At 36.1% G+C, this 24034-nt stretch overlaps 1 long non-coding RNA gene across 2 annotated transcripts; it reads left to right on the top strand.

Moving 5' to 3' along the window:
* The first annotated feature begins 5544 nt into the window (after positions 1-5544).
* Positions 5545-23906, top strand: LOC127536348 (uncharacterized). Of its 2 annotated transcripts, XR_007945350.1 has the most exons (6): positions 5545-5877; positions 8337-8448; positions 12224-12334; positions 14834-15187; positions 19162-19272; positions 19405-23906. It is a non-coding gene; the product is annotated as an uncharacterized LOC127536348 (long non-coding RNA). The 2 variants fall into 2 exon arrangements; XR_007945351.1 differs by lacking the exon at positions 12224-12334 and having other exon boundaries at positions 19162-23906.
* Positions 23907-24034: the final 128 nt, after the last annotated feature.

The following is a 24034-nucleotide window of genomic DNA, read 5'->3' as shown; positions in this document are numbered from 1 at the left end:
AAAAAGCTGTACAACAGGACTCAAAAACTGCTCAGAATAACTCAAATTAATTAGTTTAAACTGTTTAAATGCTTTGAAGCCTGCCCAAAATGACACAAAGACTGTCCTGAAGGACTCAAAATTGCACAAAATGACACACAACCTGTCCAAAATGTCTTAAAACATGTCTAGAATGAATTAAAAACATTCAAAAATGATTCAAAATTGTACAAAAAGACTCAAAACTGCCCAAAGTAACTTAAAATCCTTCAAAAATGAGTAAAAATCTGTATAGAATACATTAAAACTTGCACAAAATCATTAAAAAGTTAACCAATCCCATCCAAAATGACACAAAAATGTCTTCAAGGACCCAAAATTGCAGAAAATGGCTTAAAAATGTGTCAAAATGTCTTAAAACATGTCTAAAATGAATTAAAACTATCCGAAAATAACGCAGAATTGCCCAAAAAGACTCAACATTGGCCACAGTCACTTAAAAGACTTGCCATAAATCAGTTAAAATCAGTCTAAATGCTTTGAAACTTGCATAAAATCGTTAAAAAGTTATCCAATCCTGATCAAAATGACTCAAAAATTGTCCAAATTTACTTGTCCTACAGTTAACAAATGTAGCAATGAAAAAAAAAGTAGAAATAGTTAAAATTCATCATTAACACAATATTTTTAATGTTTTTTCTCTACTTTTAAAGTCATTTCCATTTTAATTCTGGATCTCAGGGAACTCTCCTCCTTGTTTTATTTTCACCTTCATGTGTCACGTTTTTGCCCGGCAGCTAGAAATGAAATCCCGATGTGTCGTTAAATGGTTGCGTGCTGTCAGACCTCTGATCGACTGTAAACAGCAGAGCGGATTACAAACACAAACCCTCTTTGTTTCAGCATAATGGCACAAACTGCAGTCTCTGCTGCGTGTGAGGACAGGCGAGGAGTTAATCACTGCTGGAACACATCCGTCCTTTGTTGGTTCACAGGTAATCAAGGTGAGACACGCCTCCGGACACCTGATGGCTCTTCTGGAACAGGTGGTTGTTTTCAAACGCTGCGATCCGACACACAAAGTGACAACAAAGGCACACGTTACATAACTACACACTGCATCTGTCTCTTTACATCACAGCCAAGCTGCTCTGCTGCAGGAGGGTGTAATACTAGCAAACCACCAGTAGGGGGAGGTATTGTCTGTGCTTTGTTGGTTTCTTGGGGTGTTTTTTTTTTAAAGGAAAAATCAGAAGCAACAGGTGCAGTGTGTGTCAGCAGAGCACCGACTGGTCTGGTCCAAATCTGTGACGACACGTCAGACGCTGCAGGTTGTTCTGTTTATCGCCTCCCAAGCTTCTCCTCATCATTTTGTACTTATTTGTTTACTGGACACAATCAACATAAATTAATTTTAATCAAAATATAGTATTTTTTCTTTATAAAAATGCACCTACAAAGTTCTGGATGGTCACGATTCATACAACAAGCTACAATACAAAAACAAAGACAAATAAAACATCTTAAAATGAATTAAAAACATGCATAAATAACTCAAAATTGCCAAAATGACTGAAAAACTCACCATAAATCATTTTAAATCAGTTTAAATGCTCTGAAACTTGCACAAAATGACACAAAAAGTGTCCCATGGGACTCAAAATTGCAGAAAATTGCTTGAAAATGTATCCAAAATGTCTTAAAACACATCTAGAATTAATTAAAAGCATGCAACAATAACTAAAAAGTGACAAAAATTACTCAAAAATTGTACGAAAAGATTCCAAATCTTCAAAATTAACTTGTAACTGTCATAAATGAGCTAGAAGCAGTTTAAAGGCTTTACAACTTGCACAAAATTACTTTTAAATTGTCCTAAAGAATTGAAAATTGCAAAAAAAAATGCTTGAAAATGTGTCCATAATGAGGTGAAACAGTTTTAAATGCTTTAAAAATTGTCCCAAAAGACTCTAAATTGTGCAAAATGACTCAGTACATGTCTGAAATGTATTAAAAACCGCTAAAACATTTCTAAAGTGAATGAAAAACTGTCAAAAATTATCTAAAATTGGCCAAAATGGCCGACATAGTCCATAATTGACAAAAGTCCCGGTCAAAATGAATTAAAACTGTTTAAAAAACTTTGAAATTTTACCAACATGACCTAAAAATTGTACTAAAGGACTCAAAATTGCAGAAAATGACTCAAAATGTGTCCAAAATGTCTTAAAACATGCCTAGAATGAATTAAAAATATTCAAAAATAACCTAAAATTGCCCAAAATGATTCAAAAATTGTACAGAAAGACTCAAAGTTGCACAAAGTAACTTAAACCCCATTATAAATGAGTTAAAATCAGTTTAAAATGCTTTGAAACTTGCACTAAATCATTAAAAAGTTATGCAATACTGTCCAAAAAGACTCAAAAATTGTCCAAATTAACTTGTCATAAAGGTAAAAATGTACAAGTAAATTCAACAGAAGGATCCATAGAACCACTAACCAGTTATTCTATTGGCCGTTATTTACAGTTTTAACGTATTATTTTATGGTTAACATGTAAATTCATGCGTCTAATCTGTGATTTTACTCGTTATTTCAGCAGCTATTATCTGTGATTTAACCAAACAGGAAAAAGAAAAGAAAACTACAGTTAAAATGTTCTGTTTTTTCCCTGTCCGGTCATTCCTCTGTGCTCTGGTGTTGTTGCTTCAGGTCTTCACACGTGCTTACCTGAGGAAACTCCTCCTCCTCCAGCTGCTAATTCTCTGTTTGTGTGTTCGTTTGCACGCTAGCTGCTACTGTCAATGGATCATGTGAGCTTCCAGCTGGATTGTGTTGCATTATTTTCTGTGCAACATGAATTTATCGTTAATGAATCAGAGGAAAAGATCAACAAGAGACTTATCTATAGCAGGAACCCAAGACTACAATCAGAAATCCTTTGTTTTCTCTCTTGTTTTGTCCCTTTCCTTTGCTTTTGTGGGTCTTTATTGTTGTTTTATGTCTCATTTTTATTGTTTTGTGTCTCATTTCTGTTGTTTTGTGTCTCATTTTTGTCGTTTTTTGTCTCGTTTTTATTGTTTTGTGTCTCATTTGTGTCATGTTGTGTCTACTTTCTGATGTTCTTTGTCTCGTTTTTGTTGCTTTGTGTCTGGTTTGTGTCTCATTTTCGTTGTTTTGCGTCTCATTTTTGTCGTTTTATGCCTCATTTTTATTGTTTTGTGTCTCATTTCTGTTTTGTATCTCATTTTTGTTGTTTTGTATCTCATTTTTGTTTTATGTCTCACTTTTATTGTTTTGCGTCTCATTTTTGTTGTTTTATGTCTCAATTTTATTGTTTTGTGCCTCATTTCTGTTGTTTTGTCTCTCATTTTTGTTGTTTTGTATCTCATTTTTGTGTTTTTTTTGTCTCATTTGTGTCATTCTGTGTCTCCTTTCTGATGTTCTGTGTCTCATTTTTATTGTTTTGTGTCTCATTTCTGTTGTTTTGTCTCTCATTTTCATTGTTTTGTATCTCATGTTGGTTGTTTTGTGTCTCATTTTTGCTGTTTTGTCTCTCATTTTCGTTGTTTTGTATCTCATTTTTGTTGTTTTTTGTCTCATTTGTGTCATTTTGTGTCTCTTTTCTGATGTTCTGTGTCTCATTTTTATTGTTTTGTGTCTCATTTTTGTTGTTTTTTGTCTCATTTGTGTCGTTCGTGTCTCCTTTCTGATATTCTGTCTCATTTTTGTTGTTTTATGTCTCAATTTTATAGTTTTGTGTCTCATTTCTGTTGTTTTGTCTCTCATTTTCATTGTTTTGTATCTCATTTTTGTTGTTTTTTGTCTCATTTGTGTCGTTCGTGTCTCCTTTCTGATATTCTGTCTCATTTTTATTGTTTTGTGTCTCATTTCTGTTGTTTTGTCTCTCATTTTCATTGTTTTGTATCTCATTTTTGTTGTTTTTTGTCTCATTTGTGTCATTTTGTGTCTCTTTTCTGATGTTCTGTGTCTCATTTTTATTGTTTTGTGTCTCATTTTCATTGTTTTGTATCTCATTTTTGTTGTTTTTTGTCTCATTTGTGTCGTTCGTGTCTCCTTTCTGATATTCTGTCTCATTTTTGTTGTTTTATGTCTCAATTTTATAGTTTTGTGTCTCATTTCTGTTGTTTTGTCTCTCATTTTCGTTGATTTGTATATCATTTTTGTTGTTTTTTGTCTCATTTGTGTCATTTTGTGTCTCCTTTCTGATGCTCTGTGTCTCGTTTTTGTTGTTTTGTGTCTCATTTGTGTTGTTTTATGTCCCCATAGACGATCATCAGGTATCTAAATCTCTAGTCGCCAGCTCAGATTGTCTACAGCCGCCTTTAAACAGCCAATAAAGCGTCTCGGTTTTGTGTTCAGAGCCGACCCAACAAACGTTTGAAAATGCTGAGCGTCCTGCAGAATAAGTCCCACGCTCGATGAGGCGCTGGGAACTTTCAAATGTGCACACGGAGCAAGAAGCTGCAGGAAATGTTTGCTAATGCAAGCAGAGATTCCCCTGAACAGCTGTGTCTCCTGTCTGTCCTCAGCACCTCTGCACATCACGGCGGACGTCCTGCAAACACATCAGGCTCCAGGACGAGTTCTAACCGGTCCCAAAAAAAAAAAACCCCAGAGCTGTGGAAGCAAACTGATTTCAGCTCTGCTTTAAAAACAGACACACAACCCTGACATGTGAGTCCTGGACGGATTCCAGTGTGAGCGTGCTCAGACAGGACGAGGCCCTCAGGTGTTCGCAGTATTTATGTCTCACCGTGTGTCACTTTTAAACTGGAAAAAAACATTAACGCGTCATAAAGTCTGACGGGGATTTTAAAGAGCGTTTGTCGCAATATTCAGCCGACTTAGCGGCAGCATTTCAGAGATTTAGCGATGTTTCTGGGTAAAAGGGCAAAAGTTCAATACAAAGACTTTTATTTAACTTTAAAAAACACAGATAGAAAATAGGACTTAAGCCTTCTGTTGTCCTCATTTACAGGCACCAAAAAATATTGTTCCTTTGTCTGAAAAAAATCCAAAAATTCAGCAACAAAATTCCAAAAATTTATAAAAATTTGCAAAATCTTCTGTAAGAAAATTCCAAAAAAATTCCTTAAAAACTTCCCTTAAAAGTTTTATTTTAAAAAAAATCCCTTTTGTTTTTTGTTTTTTTTTACTATAAATGCACAATTAAATAGTCATTTTCACGAGCTATTATTTAATTGCATGTCTATAGTGAAAAGATATTTTTTAAAAGTATGTTATTTAATTACACATCTAAGATTAAAAACAAACGGTACATCTTATCAACCAATAAAATAAAAAGAAAAACAAAACATTTGCTTTTATTTCGTGATAAATCTGCAGCATAAAATGACATCTACAGTCTGGATTTACTGTTAAATACCAGGATTTTTTTAAAAACTGTGAACAGACAGTAAATTAGCAAAAACATTCCAGGTATTTTTTTATGGAACACGGGGTGCAGGGAGTAAACCTCTGATGTGGTGTGCAGGTAGAGCCGACGTTCACCTGACGGATGATTGATATGGATGTGAGCCGACGGGTTCTGGTCCATCAGCGCTGCTCTGACAGCTTAATGACCGGCTGTCCGCTCATCACCTCACTCAGGTTCTCAGGAAGGAGGAAGCAGAAAAACAACCGGCACTCTGCTGATGGAGAACATTCAGAACCGACCTGGAACCCCGAAGACACAGAGGAAGGTTCTGCTGGTAAAGCTTCCTCTGAGCAGCAGCTGGTAGAAGAACCAAAGAGCCGAAGAGTCACATTTTCTGTACGTGATTGAGTTGGCATGAGGGAAAAGGAAGGTGGTGTCTGTGCAGCTGCATGCATGCATCAGCACTGCAAAAGCAAGACAGAAAGTGACAAAGGTAAGACACAAAACCACAAAAAACAGACACGATAAATAACAAAAATGAGACACAAAGTGCAAAACCGATGCACATGATTAAAAAATGAAACAGAAAATTACAAAAATGAGACACGAAATGACAAGAGGATGGCACAAAGACAAAAATGAAACGCAAAAAGGCAAAATAATTATGCAAAATGACAAAAATGAGACACTGAACGACAAAACTGATCCACAAAAAGACAAAAATGAGAGACAATATGTCAAAAACATGACATAAAATGACAAAAATGAGACATGAAATGGCAAGAAGATGGCACAAAGACAAAAATGAAACACAAAAAGCAAAAATAATGATGCAAAATGACAAAACTGAGACACAAAAAGTAAAAAATGAGACTGAAAATGACAAAAATGAGACACAAAATTTAAAAAACGAGACAGAATGTGAAAGCAAATTATTCCACAAAACGATAAAAATGAGACTGAAAATGATAAAAATGAGATACGAAGACAAATATGATCGATGAAATGACAAAAGAGACACAAAATGACAAAAATGAGACACAAAATGGCAAAATGAGACACAAAACGATGAAAATTAGACACAAAATCTCACAGAATCACATAAATGAGACACAAAACAAAGACACAAAACAACAACAAGCTGCAGTGTTGGCCTCTGCAGCAGCTGGTAGAAACACCAAAGAGCTGAAGCGTCACATTTTTCTGCATGTGATTGTGTTTGCATGAGGAAAAAGGAAGGTGGTCTTTGTGTGTCCTTGTGTCTTTGTGTGCAGCGTGCCGCCTGTCAGCTGTGTAACCTCTGAGGAGAAGAAAACGCTGATCATGAAATGAAAGCGAAGGTGGAGGAGCCTGTACACTGGGAATAGGAGACACTTGCTGCTGTAAATACCAACTGCATCCACTCACGGGGAGTTGTGTGTTTGTCGTTAAAATGTGTCAGAAAGCTGCGGCTCCGCGGTTAATTGTGCAACTTTTATGTGCAGACAGTAACACACATCCAGAGAGTGTAAATAAATCTGCTTCTGGCAGCTTCATGAGCTGCACCTGATTATCAGCACAGATGATCTGAGTTTATGAAACAGAAAGTTGCTGCAGAGGAGACAGATAAGGCGGACTGAAGGAGTCACTGTGATCAGTAAAATACAGACGAGTTCTGACTCTGGTTTTGTGAAATAACACTAAAATATGGAGCTGATCTGGAGCCACAAACAAGAATGACAGAAAACAGCAGACTGTGATTGAACCTGAAGCTGTGAAGTGAAGTAAAACCCAGCAAAAAAACCTCACAAACAAGATACAAAATGACAAAAAGACACACAACTAGACACAACTTGACACAAATGAGACAAAATATGAGAAAAGAGGCATAAAATTACGAGACACAAAATGCCAGAAACGAGACACAAAAAGACACAAACAAGACACAAAAAGACAAAAATGAGACACAAAATGACAAAAAAAAAATGAAACAAAACGACAAAAATGAGACATAAAGTGACACAAGACATAAAATAACAAAAACTAGACACAGAATTACAGAAATGAGACCCAAAATGACTCAAACAAGACACAAAATAACAAAAATATTAAACAAAATGACAAAAAGTAGACACAAAATGACAAAAATGAGATTCAAAATGACAAAAATTAGACACAAAATGACAAAAATGAGACTCAAAATGACAAAAATAGATACAAAATGACAAAAATGAGACTCAAAATGACAAAAATTAGACACAAAATGACCCTAACAAGACATAAAACGACACAAATTTGATACAAAATTACAAAAAAGACTCAATATGTCAAAAATATTAAAATGACAAAAATTAGATACAAAATGGCCCTAACAAGACATAAAACAACAAAAATTTGATACAAAATGGCAAAAATGAGACTCAAAATGACAAAAATTAGATACAAAATAACACAAGCAAGACACAAAACAACAAAAATTAGACACAAAAACAAAAATTAGACACAAAGTGACAAAAATATAAAACAAAGCAACAGAAATGAGACAGAAAATGACGCAAATAAAACAAGACACAAACTAAGCACATAAGACAAGACATAAAATGACAAAAATGAGATACAAAATTATATAAACAAGACACAAAACAACAAAAAATAGATGCAAAACGACAAAAATGAGACACAAAATGCCCAAAAAAAGGCACTACATGACACGAACTAGACACAAATGGGAAACAAGACACACACACAACAGAAATGAGACACACCATGACAAAAATAAGACACAAAACAACAGTTACAGTTACAACACAATCTAAATAGAGTAAATTATTGGTCTGTTTTAGTGTTGAACCATAAACCTGATCTTCCCCTGTAGAATACTGACATCAAATACACACTAATGAACTGTTTCCGTAAATCACAACACTGTAAAAAAAAAAACAAAAAAAAAACACTATTTCCTGTCATCTACAGGAAACTCTGAGAGAGGACAACAGAGGAATAAATAAGGAGAAGAAGAGGATCATGGGAAAAATCAGACAAACAGGTGAAGGAAGAACTGAGAGCAGCACATTCAGCTGGACAGGTGTGTGTTTCACCTCCCTGTGTGTGTCTGTGTGCTGAGTGTGCACTGTGTTGTTGTTGTGTGATTACTACAGAAATAGTCTGAACGCAAACACACACACACACACACACACACACAAACACACACGGTGGGAGTGTTTCAGAGTGTGAAGGATGTGTGTGCAGTTTACGGTGTCAGGAAACAGAGGGATCCTGTTTGTGACTCGCACTCATTGTTCAGCTGCTAACGCAACACAACACACACACACTCACACATACACAACACACACTCACATGTGCACAACACACACACACGTACACAACTACACATCTCATGTTGCAGCTGGCTGCAGACCAAAGACTCATCAGTGTAAAGTTTCCTGCACAGCTCTGAACACGTCGAAACCCGACACTGATGAGCACACGCCTGGTCGCTCAGTGTCTCGTTTGTGTCATGTTGTGTCTCGTTTGTGTCATGTTGTGTCTCATTTGCGTTGTTTTGTGTCTCATTTGTGTCATTCTGTGTCTGGTTTTTGTTGATTTGTGTCTCATTTTTGTATTTTAGTGTCTAGTTTTTATAGTTTAGTGTCTAATTTTGTCATGTTGTGTCAAGTTTTTGTCGTTTCGTGTCTCATTTTGTCATGTCGTGCCTCATTTTTGCTTTTTTGTGTCTTGTTTCTGTCGTTTTATGTCTTATTTGTCATTTTGTCTCGTTTGCATCATTCTGCAACTGTTTTTTGTCATTTTGTGTCTCATTTTTGTCATTGTATGTCTCATTTGTGCCATTTTGTGTCTGATTTTTGTTGATTTGTGTCTTATTTTGTAGTTTAGTATCTGATTTTGTCATGCCGTATTTAATTTTTGTCATTTTGTATCATTTTGTGTCATTTTGTGTGTGTTTTTTGGTTGATTTGTGTCTCATTTTTGTAGTTCAGTGTCGAGCTTTTATAGTTTAGTGTCTAATTTTGTGATGATGTGTCCCATTTTTGCTTTTTTGTATCTAATTTTTGTCATTTTGTTTAATATTTTTGTGTCTCATTTTAGTCATTTTGTATTAATTTTTTTGTTGCTTTATGTCTCGTTAGGACCATTTTGCATCTCATTTGTATTATTTTGTGTCTCATTTGTGCCATTCTGTCTAAATTTTATTGATTTGTGTCTCTTTTGTGTCATTCTGTGACTAGTTTTTGTCATTTTTTGTCTCATTTTTGTCAATTTGTGTCTTGTTTGTCTTATTTTTTGTCATTTTGTGTTTAATTTGTGTAAGTTTGAGTCACGGTGTGGCTGATCAGTGTAAATGTTTTATGCCAGTTTATCCAGAACAGAACAACATATTCACTGCTGAGTCCACACCGATAGAGGTATTTACAGTAAGTTCTGACACAACACAACAATCTTTGAATAATCTGGGACAGGACGGTGCAGACTCATGAGTCAGAGCGGAGCAGTGAATCTGGGCTTTGTGAGAAGAGATGAGTCATTTCTGAGGAAAATGAATTAGTAAATAATGAGTCCTGGACCAGATAAGGGAGGATTCTTCTAAAAGGAGGCAGACGTTCAGGACAAAGAGTCAGACAGACTGTTCAGACACACAACTCAGACACTGAGCTTTGCTGCAAAGAGACGAACAGCATGACATGAACCAGACACAAATGAAAAACTGCACACAAAACAACAGAAAGGACACACAAAATGAGACAAACATGACACAAAAAAGACACAAAATTACACAAATGAGATGCACAATGGCACAAATGAAAAACTAAAAGTGACAAAAAGGAGGCAAAAAACCCCAAATTGACATGCACAAAATAAATTAGAAATGCACGCAGAGTGCAGTACTATGCCGAGGCTGCTCAGTTCAATAAAAAGTCAGAGTTTAGACATGCATACTGAACTAAGACTTTTTAATGACATTTTGGACGACATACTAAACTATGACGTTTTTGGTCACATTTTGGACGACATACTAAACTGTGACGCTTATGGTCATAATTGGGACGACATACTAAACTGTGTGTTTTTGGTCACATTTTGGATGACATACTAAACTGTGACGCTTATGGTCATAATTGGGACGACATACTAAACTGTGTGTTTTTGGTCACATTTTGGATGACATACTAAACTGTGACTTTTTTTCCATATTTAGGACGACATACTAAACTATGACATTTATGGTCATAATTTGGACAACATACTAAATTATGACGTTTTTGGTAAAATTTTGGACGACATACTAAACTGTGACGTTTGTGGTCAAATTTTGGACGACATACTAAACTATGACGTTTTTGTTCAAATTTTGGACGACATACTAAACTATGACGTTTGTGGTCAAATTTTGGACGACATACTAAACTATGACATTTTTGGTCAAATTTTGGATGACATACTAAACTATGACGTTTTTTCCACATTTTGGACGACATACTAAACTATGACGTTTTTGGTCAAATTTTGGACGACATACTAAACTATGACGTTTGTGGTCAAATTTTGGACAACATACTAAACTATGTCGTTTTTTTCCACATTTTGGACGACATACTAAACTATGACGTTTTTTTTTCCACATTTTGGACGACATACTAAACTATGACATTTTTGGTCAAATTTTGGACGACATACTAAACGATGACGTTTTTTTTCCAAATTTTGGACGACATACTAAACTATGACGTTTTTTTTCCACATTTTGGACGACATACTAAAGTATGACGTTTTTTCCACATTTTGGACGACATACTAAACTATGACGTTTTTGGTCAAATTTTGGACGACATACTAAACTATGACGTTTTTGTTCAAATTTTGGACGACATACTAAACTATGACGTTTTTGTTCAAATTTTGGACGACATACTAAACTATGACGTTTTTGGTCAAATTTTGGACAACATACTAAACTATGACGTTTTTTTCCACATTTTGGACGACATACTAAACTATGACGTTTTTGGTCAAATTTTGGACGACATACTAAACTATGACGTTTTTTTTCCACATTTTGGACGACATACTAAACTATGACATTTTTGGTCAAATTTTGGACGACATACTAAACGATGACGTTTTTTTTTCCACATTTTGGACGACATACTAAACTATGACATTTTTGGTCAAATTTTGGACGACATACTAAACGATGACGTTTTTTTTCCAAATTTTGGACGACATACTAAAGTATGACGTTTTTTCCACATTTTGGACGACATACTAAAGTATGACATTTTTGGTCAAATTTTGGACGACATACTAAACTATGACGTTTTTTTTCCAAATTTTGGACGACATACTAAACTATGACGTTTTTTTCCACATTTTGGACGACAAACTAAACTATGACGTTTTTTTCCACATTTTGGACGACATACTAAACTATGACGTTTATGGTCACATTTTGGACGACATACTAAACTATGATGTTTTTGTCATATTTTGGACGACATACTAAACTATGACGTTTCTGTAAATATTATTTTTATGGCGTTTTTTCAGCTTTATTGGACAGATAAAGAGAGAGAGAGAGACAGGAAATGAGGGAGAAAAGCAGGAGAATGACATGCAGCAAACGGCCATGGGCAGGAATCGAACCTGGGCTGCTGCGTCAGAGTCCAGCCCCTGTATGTGGTTCACCTGCTTAACCCACTGAGCTATAAAGTCACCCCGCAATCCAGACGTTTTTGTCACATTTTGGACGACATACTAAACTATGACATTTTTGGTCACATTTTGGACGACATTCCAAAGTATGACATGTTTTTTAAAATATTATTTTTATGGCCTTTTTTCAGCTTTATTGGACAGACGGAGTGAGGGAGACGGGAAATAAAGGAGGAGAGCCATGCAGCAAACGGCCAAAGTCGGGAATTGAACCCGGGCCGCTCAGTTGGAGACCAGCCCCTGTATACAGTTCACCTGCTTAAATCACTGAGCTATACAGTCACCAAGCAACCTTGACGTTTTTGTCACATTTTGGACGACATTCCAAAGTATGACATGTTTTTTAAAATATTATTTTTATGGCCTTTTTTCAGCTTTATTGGACAGACGGAGTGAGGGAGACGGGAAATAAAGGAGGAGAGCCGTGCAGCAAACAGCCAAAGTCGGGAATTGAACCCGGGCCGCTCAGTTGGAGACCAGCCCCTGTATACAGTTCACCTGCTTAAACCACTGAGCTATACAGTCACCAAGCAACCTTGACGTTTTTGTCACATTTTGGACGACATACTAAACTATGACGTTTTTGTTCAAATTTTGGACGACATACTAAACTATGACGTTTTTGTTCAAATTTTGGACGACATACTAAACTATGACATTTTTGGTCAAATTTTGGACGACATACTAATCTATGACGTTTTTTTCCACATTTTGGACGACATACTAAACTATGACATTTTTGGTCAAATTTTGGACGACATACTAAACTATGACGTTTTGTTCAAATTTTTGACGACATACTAAACTATGACTTTTTTTCCACATTTTGGACGACATACTACACTATGACGTTTTTTTCCATTTTTAGGACGACATACTAAACTATGACGTTTATGGTCACATTTTGGACGACATACTAAACTATGACGTTTTTTTCCACATTTTGGACAACATACTAAACTATGACGTTTTTTTCCATTTTTAGGACGACATACTAAACTATGACGTTTTTGGTCCAATTTTGGACGACATACTAAACTATGACGTTTTTGTTCAAATTTTGGACGACATACTAATCTATGACGTTTTTTTCCACATTTTGGACGACATACTAAACTATGACATTTTTGGTCAAATTTTGGACGACATACTAAACTATGACGTTTTTGTTCAAATTTTTGACGACATACTAAACTATGACTTTTTTTCCACATTTTGGACGACATACTAAACTATGACATTTTTGGTCAAATTTTGGATGACATACTAAACTATGACGTTTTTTTCCACATTTTGGACAACATACTAAACTATGACGTTTTTTTCCATTTTTAGGACGACATACTAAACTATGACGTTTTTGGTCACATTTTGGACGACATACTAAACTATGACGTTTTTTTCCACATTTTGGACAACATACTAAACTATGACATTTTATTCATGTTTTGGACGACATACTAAACTATGATGATTTTTTTCCACATTTTGGATGACATACTAAACTATGACGTTTTTTTCCACATTTTGGACGACATACTAAACTATGACGTTTTTTTCCATTTTTAGGACGACATACTAAACTATGACGTTTATGGTCACATTTTGGACGACATACTAAACTATGACGTTTTTTTCCACATTTTGGACAAAATACTAAACTATGACATTTTATTCATGTTTTGGACGACATACTAAACTATGATGATTTTTTTCCACATTTTGGATGACATACTAAACTATGACGTTTTTTTTCCACATTTTGGACGACAGACTAAACTATGACGTTTTTTTCCATGTTTAGGACGACATACTAAACTATGACATTTTTGGTCAAATTTTGGACGACATACTAAACTATGACGTTTTTTTCCAAATTTTGGACGACATACTAAACTATGACGTTTTTTTCCACATTTTGGACGACATACTAAACTATGACGTTTTTTTCCATGTTTAGGACGACATACGAAACTATGACGTTTTTGGTCACATTTTGGACGACATCCTAAACTGTGACGTTTATGGTCACATTTTGGACGACATACTAAACTATGACGTTTTTGGTCACATTTTGGACGACATACTAAACTGTGACGCTTATGGTCATAATTGGGACGACATACTAAAGTATGACGTTTTTTCCACATTTTGGACGACATACTAAAGTATGACATTTTTGGTCAAATTTTGGACGACATACTAAACTATGACGTTTTTTTTCCAAATTTTGGACGACATACTAAACTATGACGTTTTTTTCCACATTTTGGACGACAAACTAAACTATGACATTTTTTTCCACATTTTGGACGACATACTAAACTATGACGTTTATGGTCACATTTTGGACGACATACTAAACTATGATGTTTTTGTCATATTTTGGACGACATACTAAACTATGACGTTTCTGTAAATATTATTTTTATGGCGTTTTTTCAGCTTTATTGGACAGATAAAGAGAGAGAGAGAGACAGGAAATGAGGGAGAAAAGCAGGAGAATGACATGCAGCAAACGGCCATGGGCAGGAATCGAACCTGGGCTGCTGCGTCAGAGTCCAGCCCCTGTATGTGGTTCACCTGCTTAACCCACTGAGCTATAAAGTCACCCCGCAATCCAGACGTTTTTGTCACATTTTGGACGACATACTAAACTATGACATTTTTGGTCACATTTTGGACGACATTCCAAAGTATGACATGTTTTTTAAAATATTATTTTTATGGCCTTTTTTCAGCTTTATTGGACAGACGGAGTGAGGGAGACGGGAAATAAAGGAGGAGAGCCATGCAGCAAACGGCCAAAGTCGGGAATTGAACCCGGGCCGCTCAGTTGGAGACCAGCCCCTGTATACAGTTCACCTGCTTAAATCACTGAGCTATACAGTCACCAAGCAACCTTGACGTTTTTGTCACATTTTGGACGACATTCCAAAGTATGACATGTTTTTTAAAATATTATTTTTATGGCCTTTTTTCAGCTTTATTGGACAGACGGAGTGAGGGAGACGGGAAATAAAGGAGGAGAGCCGTGCAGCAAACAGCCGAAGTCGGGAATTGAACCCGGGCCGCTCAGTTGGAGACCAGCCCCTGTATACAGTTCACCTGCTTAAACCACTGAGCTATACAGTCACCAAGCAACCTTGACGTTTTTGTCACATTTTGGACGACATACTAAACTATGACGTTTTTGTTCAAATTTTGGACGACATACTAAACTATGACATTTTTGGTCAAATTTTGGACGACATACTAAACTATGACGTTTTGTTCAAATTTTTGACGACATACTAAACTATGACTTTTTTTCCACATTTTGGACGACATACTACACTATGACGTTTTTGTTCAAATTTTGGACGACATACTAATCTATGACGTTTTTTTCCACATTTTGGACGACATACTAAACTATGACATTTTTGGTCAAATTTTGGACGACATACTAAACTATGACGTTTTGTTCAAATTTTTGACGACATACTAAACTATGACTTTTTTTCCACATTTTGGACGACATACTACACTATGACGTTTTTATCCATTTTTAGGACGACATACTAAACTATGACGTTTATGGTCACATTTTGGACGACATACTAAACTATGACGTTTTTTTCCACATTTTGGACAACATACTAAACTATGACGTTTTTTTCCATTTTTAGGACGACATACTAAACTATGACGTTTTTGGTCCAATTTTGGACGACATACTAAACTATGACGTTTTTGTTCAAATTTTGGACGACATACTAATCTATGACGTTTTTTTCCACATTTTGGACGACATACTAAACTATGACATTTTTGGTCAAATTTTGGACGACATACTAAACTATGACGTTTTTGTTCAAATTTTTGACGACATACTAAACTATGACTTTTTTTCCACATTTTGGACGACATACTAAACTATGACATTTTTGGTCAAATTTTGGATGACATACTAAACTATGACGTTTTTTTCCACATTTTGGACAACATACTAAACTATGACGTTTTTTTCCATTTTTAGGACGACATACTAAACTATGACGTTTTTGGTCACATTTTGGACGACATACTAAACTATGACGTTTTTTTCCACATTTTGGACAACATACTAAACTATGACATTTTATTCATGTTTTGGACGACATACTAAACTATGATGATTTTTTTCCACATTTTGGATGACATACTAAACTATGACGTTTTTTTCCACATTTTGGACGACATACTAACTATGACGTTTTTTTCCATTTTTAGGACGACATACTAAACTATGACGTTTATGGTCACATTTTGGACGACATACTAAACTATGACGTTTTTTTCCACATTTTGGACAACATACTAAACTATGACATTTTATTCATGTTTTGGGCGACATACTAAACTATGATGATTTTTTTCCACATTTTGGATGACATACTAAACTATGACGTTTTTTTCCACATTTTGGACGACAGACTAAACTATGACGTTTTTTTCCATGTTTAGGACGACATACTAAACTATGACATTTTTGGTCAAATTTTGGACGACATACTAAACTATGACGTTTTTTTCCAAATTTTGGACGACATACTAAACTATGACGTTTTTTTCCACATTTTGGACGACATACTAAACTATGACGTTTTTTTCCATGTTTAGGACGACATACGAAACTATGACGTTTTTGGTCACATTTTGGACGACATCCTAAACTGTGACGTTTATGGTCACATTTTGGACGACATACTAAACTATGACGTTTTTGGTCACATTTTGGACGACATACTAAACTGTGACGCTTATGGTCATAATTGGGACGACATACTAAACTGTGTGTTTTTGGTCACATTTTGGATGACATACTAAACTGTGACGCTTATGGTCATAATTGGGACGACATACTAAACTGTGTGTTTTTGGTCACATTTTGGATGACATACTAAACTGTGACTTTTTTTCCATATTTAGGACGACATACTAAACTATGACATTTATGGTCATAATTTGGACAACATACTAAATTATGACGTTTTTGGTAAAATTTTGGACGACATACTAAACTGTGACGTTTGTGGTCAAATTTTGGACGACATACTAAACTATGACGTTTTTGTTCAAATTTTGGACGACATACTAAACCATGACGTTTTTGGTCAAATTTTGGATGACATACTAAACTATGACGTTTTTTTCCACATTTTGGACGACATACTAAACTATGACGTTTTTGGTCAAATTTTGGACGACATACTAAACTATGACGTTTGTGGTCAAATTTTGGACGACATACTAAACTATGACATTTTCGGTCAAATTTTGGATGACATACTAAACTATGACGTTTTTTTCCACATTTTGGACGACATACTAAACTATGACGTTTTTGGTCAAATTTTGGACGACATACTAAACTATGACGTTTGTGGTCAAATTTTGGACAACATACTAAACTATGTCGTTTTTTTCCACATTTTGGACGACATACTAAACTATGACGTTTTTTTTCCACATTTTGGACGACATACTAAACTATGACATTTTTGGTCAAATTTTGGACGACATACTAAACGATGACGTTTTTTTTCCAAATTTTGGACGACATACTAAACTATGACGTTTTTTTTCCACATTTTGGACGACATACTAAAGTATGACGTTTTTTTCCACATTTTGGACGACATACTAAATTATGACGTTTTTGGTCAAATTTTGGACGACATACTAAACTATGACGTTTTTGTTCAAATTTTGGACGACATACTAAACTATGACGTTTTTGGTCAAATTTTGGACGACATACTAAACTATGACGTTTTTGGTCAAATTTTGGACAACATACTAAACTATGACGTTTTTTTCCACATTTTGGACGACATACTAAACTATGACGTTTTTGGTCAAATTTTGGACGACATACTAAACTATGACGTTTTTGGTCAAATTTTGGACGACATACTAAACGATGACGTTTTTTTTCCAAATTTTGGACGACATACTAAACTATGACGTTTTTTTCCACATTTTGGACGACAAACTAAACTATGACGTTTTTGGTCAAATTTTGGACGACATACTAAACTATGACGTTTTTGTTCAAATTTTGGACGACATACTAAACTATGACGTTTTTGGTCAAATTTTGGACAACATACTAAACTATGACGTTTTTTTCCACATTTTGGACGACATACTAAACTATGACGTTTTGGTCAAATTTTGGACGACATACTAAACTATGACGTTTTTGGTCAAATTTTGGACGACAGACTAAACTATGACGTTTTTTTTTCCACATTTTGGACGACATACTAAACTATGACATTTTTGGTCAAATTTTGGACGACATACTAAACGATGACGTTTTTTTTTCCACATTTTGGACGACATACTAAACTATGACATTTTTGGTCAAATTTTGGACGACATACTAAACGATGACGTTTTTTTTCCAAATTTTGGACGACATACTAAAGTATGACGTTTTTTTCCACATTTTGGACGACATACTAAAGTATGACATTTTTGGTCAAATTTTGGACGACATACTAAACTATGACGTTTTTTTTCCAAATTTTGGACGACATACTAAACTATGACGTTTTTTTCCACATTTTGGACGACAAACTAAACTATGACGTTTTTTTCCACATTTTGGACGACATACTAAACTATGACGTTTATGGTCACATTTTGGACGACATACTAAACTATGATGTTTTTGTCATATTTTGGACGACATACTAAACTATGACGTTTCTGTAAATATTATTTTTATGGCGTTTTTTCAGCTTTATTGGACAGATAAAGAGAGAGAGAGAGACAGGAAATGAGGGAGAAAAGCAGGAGAATGACATGCAGCAAACGGCCATGGGCAGGAATCGAACCTGGGCTGCTGCGTCAGAGTCCAGCCCCTGTATGTGGTTCACCTGCTTGACCCACTGAGCTATAAAGTCACCCCGCAATCCAGACGTTTTTGTCACATTTTGGACGACATACTAAACTATGACATTTTTGGTCACATTTTGGACGACATTCCAAAGTATGATATGTTTTTTAAAATATTATTTTTATGGCCTTTTTTCAGCTTTATTGGACAGACGGAGTGAGGGAGACGGGAAATAAAGGAGGAGAGCCATGCAGCAAACGGCCAAAGTCGGGAATTGAACCCGGGCCGCTCAGTTGGAGACCAGCCCCTGTATACAGTTCACCTGCTTAAATCACTGAGCTATACAGTCACCAAGCAACCTTGACGTTTTTGTCACATTTTGGACGACATTCCAAAGTATGACATGTTTTTTAAAATATTATTTTTATGGCCTTTTTTCAGCTTTATTGGACAGACGGAGTGAGGGAGACGGGAAATAAAGGAGGAGAGCCGTGCAGCAAACAGCCGAAGTCGGGAATTGAACCCAGGCCGCTCAGTTGGAGACCAGCCCCTGTATACAGTTCACCTGCTTAAACCACTGAGCTATACAGTCACCAAGCAACCTTGACGTTTTTGTCACATTTTGGACGACATACTAAACTATGACGTTTTTGTTCAAATTTTGGACGACATACTAAACTATGACGTTTTTGTTCAAATTTTGGACGACATACTAAACTATGATGTTTTTGTCACATTTTGCACGACATACTAAACTATGATGTTTTTGTCACATTTTGGACGACATACTAAACTATGACGTTTTTTTCCACATTTTGGACGACATTCCAAACTATGACATTTTTTAAAATTTTATTTTTATGGTATTTTTTCAGCTTTGTTGGACAGATAAAGTGAAAGAGGGAGAAGAGCAGGGGAAAGACATGCAGCAAACAGCCACAGGTGGGAATCAGACCTGGGCCGCTGCATCAGCGACCAGCCCCTGTATATGGTTCACCTGCTTAACCCACTGAGCTATACAGTCACCCCGCAATCGAGATGTTTTTGTCACATTTTGGACGACATTCCAAAGTATGACATTTTTTTAAAATATTATTTTTATGGCCTTTTCACAGCTTTATTGGACAGATGGAGTGAGAGAGACAGGAAATAAAGGAGAAGAGCAGAGGAAAGACATGCAGCAAACGGCCACAGGCAGAAATCAAACCAGGACCACTCAGTCAGAGAACAGTCCCTGTATGTGGTTCACCTGCTTAAACCACTGAGCTATACAGTCATCAAGAAACCAAGCTGTTTTTGTCACATTTTGGACGACATACTAAACTATGACGTTTATGGTCACATTTTGGACGACATCCTAAACTGTGACGTTTTTGGTCACATTTTGGACAACATACTAAACTATGACGTTTAGTATAGGCTAGGATATTGACATTCACATGGAACATTGTATTCACATACATTTATGTACGATTTAAAAATTTAAGTATTGTATTGTATTTTCGTGGAAACATAAGGCATATTTTCATGAACAATTTTATTCCATTCTTAATGAATCAACAGGGAGAGAGGAAAACAGGAAACCCATGCAGTAAAGGATCATGAGCTGGAATCGACCCTGCTTCTCTGACAGAGCTCTGTTTATGAATCACTTTCTTAAGCAGTTGAGCTATCTGGACACCTTGTTACAACTTGTTGGACGACATACTAACCGATGATGTTTTTGTCATATTTTGGACAACATACTAAACTATGACGTTTTTACAACATTTTGGACGACATACGAAAATATGATGTTTGTTTCACATTTTGGACGACACACTCGAGTGACTTTTTTTCATATTTTGGACGACATGCTAAACTATGACGTTTTTGGTCAAATTTTGGACGACATACCAAACTATGACGGTTTTTTTCACATTTTGGACGACATACTAAACTATGACGCTTTTGTGATTTTTTGGACGACATACTACGTAAACTATGACTTTTTTTTCCACATTTTGGACGACATACTGAATGAAGTATGACGTTTTTGTCATATTTTAGACGACATACTAGACTATGATGTTTTTTCCACATTTTGGACGACATGCTAAACTATGACGTTTTTGTCAAATTTTGGACGACATACTAAACTGTGATGTTTTTGGTCAAATTTTGGACGACATACTAAACTGTGATGTTTTTGGTCAAATTTTGGACGACATACTAAACTGTGATGTTTTTGGTCAAATTTTGGACGACATACCAAACTATGACGGTTTTTTTCACATTTTGGACGACATACTAAACTATGACGCTTTTGTGATTTTTTGGACGACATACTACGTAAACTATGACTTTTTTTTCCACATTTTGGACGACATACTGAATGAAGTATGACGTTTTTGTCATATTTTAGACGACATACTAGACTATGATGTTTTTTCCACATTTTGGAGGACATACTAAACTATGACGCTTTTGTGATTTTTTGGACGACATACTAAACTATGACATTTGTTTCACATGTTGGACGACATACTAAACTATGGCGTTTTTTCACATCTTGTACGACATACTAAACTATGACGTTTTTACCCCATTTTGGATGACATCCTAAATTATGACGTTTTCAACCCTGTTCTGGATCACAAGTTCCTAATCTTCTCCTCTCTAACATCACCATCAGCAACTTAAAGCTCTCCGTCGATTCCAATTTAACGAACCTCCATTGTTCTGTTTCCTACACTCTGGAGTTATGTCCAGTTTTGTTGTACACAGACTTAACATTGCATTTGAAGTTGTAGGATCCAACACTGCGTTGAAAACAGAAAGGCTAATCGTGCTGCTCTTGTAAATTTTCACAAGACCTCCTGTCAGTGGGTACTTAGGCAGGAGGTGCACAGTCTGGACTTGGAGTTGGTTTGCTGAAAGAAGGACAAAGTGCAGTATGTGTGACTATCTGAGAGACTTTGACCAGCTGTGATGGTAGACTAAAGGGTCAGAACATCTCCAGAACAGCTGGAATTGGACAATGTTCCTGGTATGAGTTGGCCACCAAAAATTGTCCAAAAAAGGACGACCAGTGACCCAGGGCAGGGTCATGGACACCCAGGGATCATTGCAAAGGTTGAGCCACAGAAGATCTTTAGAGCATTCAAATAGACTATAAACTGAGAACAGCTGATGCAGTCTCGTCAGTTTCAAGTCATGACTGAAACCAAAGAGCTTAGTAAGGACCTCCAGATTCACATTTTAGCTGCTCACAAGAAATTTAAAGCCTATAAAGTCACATCAAGTGTTTTCAAGGTCCAGTGTCTACAGTTTGAAGCTTCATGAAAAAGTCCATGGAGTTCCACACTGTGACACATGAAGTCAACGTGGTGAAGAAATGGTGAAGAGAAAACAATGAGAAGATGTTGGAGAGGCCCAGCCAGAGTCCAGACCTGAATCCATCCAGAATCTGTGGAGGAAGTGAAGAGCAGAGTGATGGAGAGGAAGCCTTCAAAGAGCTGGAGATGGACACTTTGAGGAACTAAATCCCAGTGGAGACCTGCAGAAACACTGATAGACACTTGAACTAAAGGGAAAGAGTATGATTAATATGGGACATGTATAGAAATGGTTAAAAAAATGCATCACTAATACAATCTAATACGTTTTTCTATCTTTTACTACTTGTTTATATCATTTTCAACTAGAAGAAACCTGGTGATTGAATACAACTGACTATAAATTAAAAAATTGGCATGGAGGATGAATACTTTTTAGGCCAAAAGAACTGGCGATAGACACGAAAATGAATTACATCCCAGTGGAGATGTGCAGAAACACTGTTAGACACTAGAACTACAGGGAAAGAGTGTGACTAATATGGGACGTGGCATAAAAATAGTTAAAAATGCATCATTGATGCAATCTAACACAATGTTTTACTGTCTTCTGTCACTACTTTATATCAATTTTAACCAGAAGGAACGTGGCAATTGAATAAAAACTGACTGTATATTAAAATTTGGCTGGGGGATAAAAAATTTTGGACTTCACAGATCTGATGATGGACACAAAATTTCTCTAAATCCTCGCATAGACCTTCAGAAAACCTGCAGTTTGGTGTAACTACTTTGAGTTTACCTGTACTTTAGCAGTTACAATCCACCAGTGGGTGATATGTGCAGCTTATTGTGTGAAACATTGAAAAACAAAACCGAAAGAACCAAACATACAGTCTCCAGGCTATGTATGACGTCACGGTTTTCAATACTCCTCCAGCTCTCCCCCCTCGTCCTGCTAATTTATCTCCACCTCCAGCCGCTACACAACAACTCCAACACAATGTCTATGTGTGTTCTGTATCGGGGGTCTTTGAGCTCAGGAAGAGGCCGGCGTTACACACCAAACACACACACGGGATGAGAACCTCTGGCGTGGCCTTTCCCACCGCTGCCCTTGCTGAATCAACACACTCGTACAAACACACTCGTTCACACCGCCATCAAACGGGCTTTTGTCTTGCTACAATCGCACACTTATCTGCACGGGAGCTCATTACTGCGACCACAACAAACGCCGTCCTGTACGGTCGTGTTCTCCGCTCAACAATCAGCAAATAAAAAAAATCACATGGGGTGTAAAAATTTTTTAAAAAAAGGCACAGAATCAGCGCTGACACTTTCATTTTACCCTTAATATGTTTAATAATGATAATTCAACCAGCCACCACAGAATTAGGAAACATTCATCCTCGTAAACAAAATCCTATGGTGTTAATTACCTTATAAAAATAGTAAACACGATTTGGTTCACGTCGTATATAAAATTAAAGTTCAGAAAATATCACTGCCACTGACAATTCAATATTCTGTTTACATGAACACAACACAAATGAGTTATTAAGCAGAAAAATAAGAGTATATACACATTCCACATGTGATTACCAGGTAACAGGGGGGGAAAAATAACAATATATGTAGCTAAAATAGCAGCCGACAACTCCACGAGATCTTTGGCTAGTATGAGATGAGGTTGAGTGGATTGCAGTTTTCCTGCCGTGTGGGCAGATCAGTAAATGCCATTGAGCTTTAAT

The sequence above is a fragment of the Acanthochromis polyacanthus genome, chromosome 12 (assembly GCF_021347895.1).
Source record: "Acanthochromis polyacanthus isolate Apoly-LR-REF ecotype Palm Island chromosome 12, KAUST_Apoly_ChrSc, whole genome shotgun sequence".
In the NCBI taxonomy this organism is placed as follows: Eukaryota; Metazoa; Chordata; class Actinopteri; family Pomacentridae; genus Acanthochromis; species Acanthochromis polyacanthus.
The sequence above is the reverse complement of the archived record's forward strand: the minus strand, read 5'-3'. Positions and strand labels throughout refer to the sequence as shown.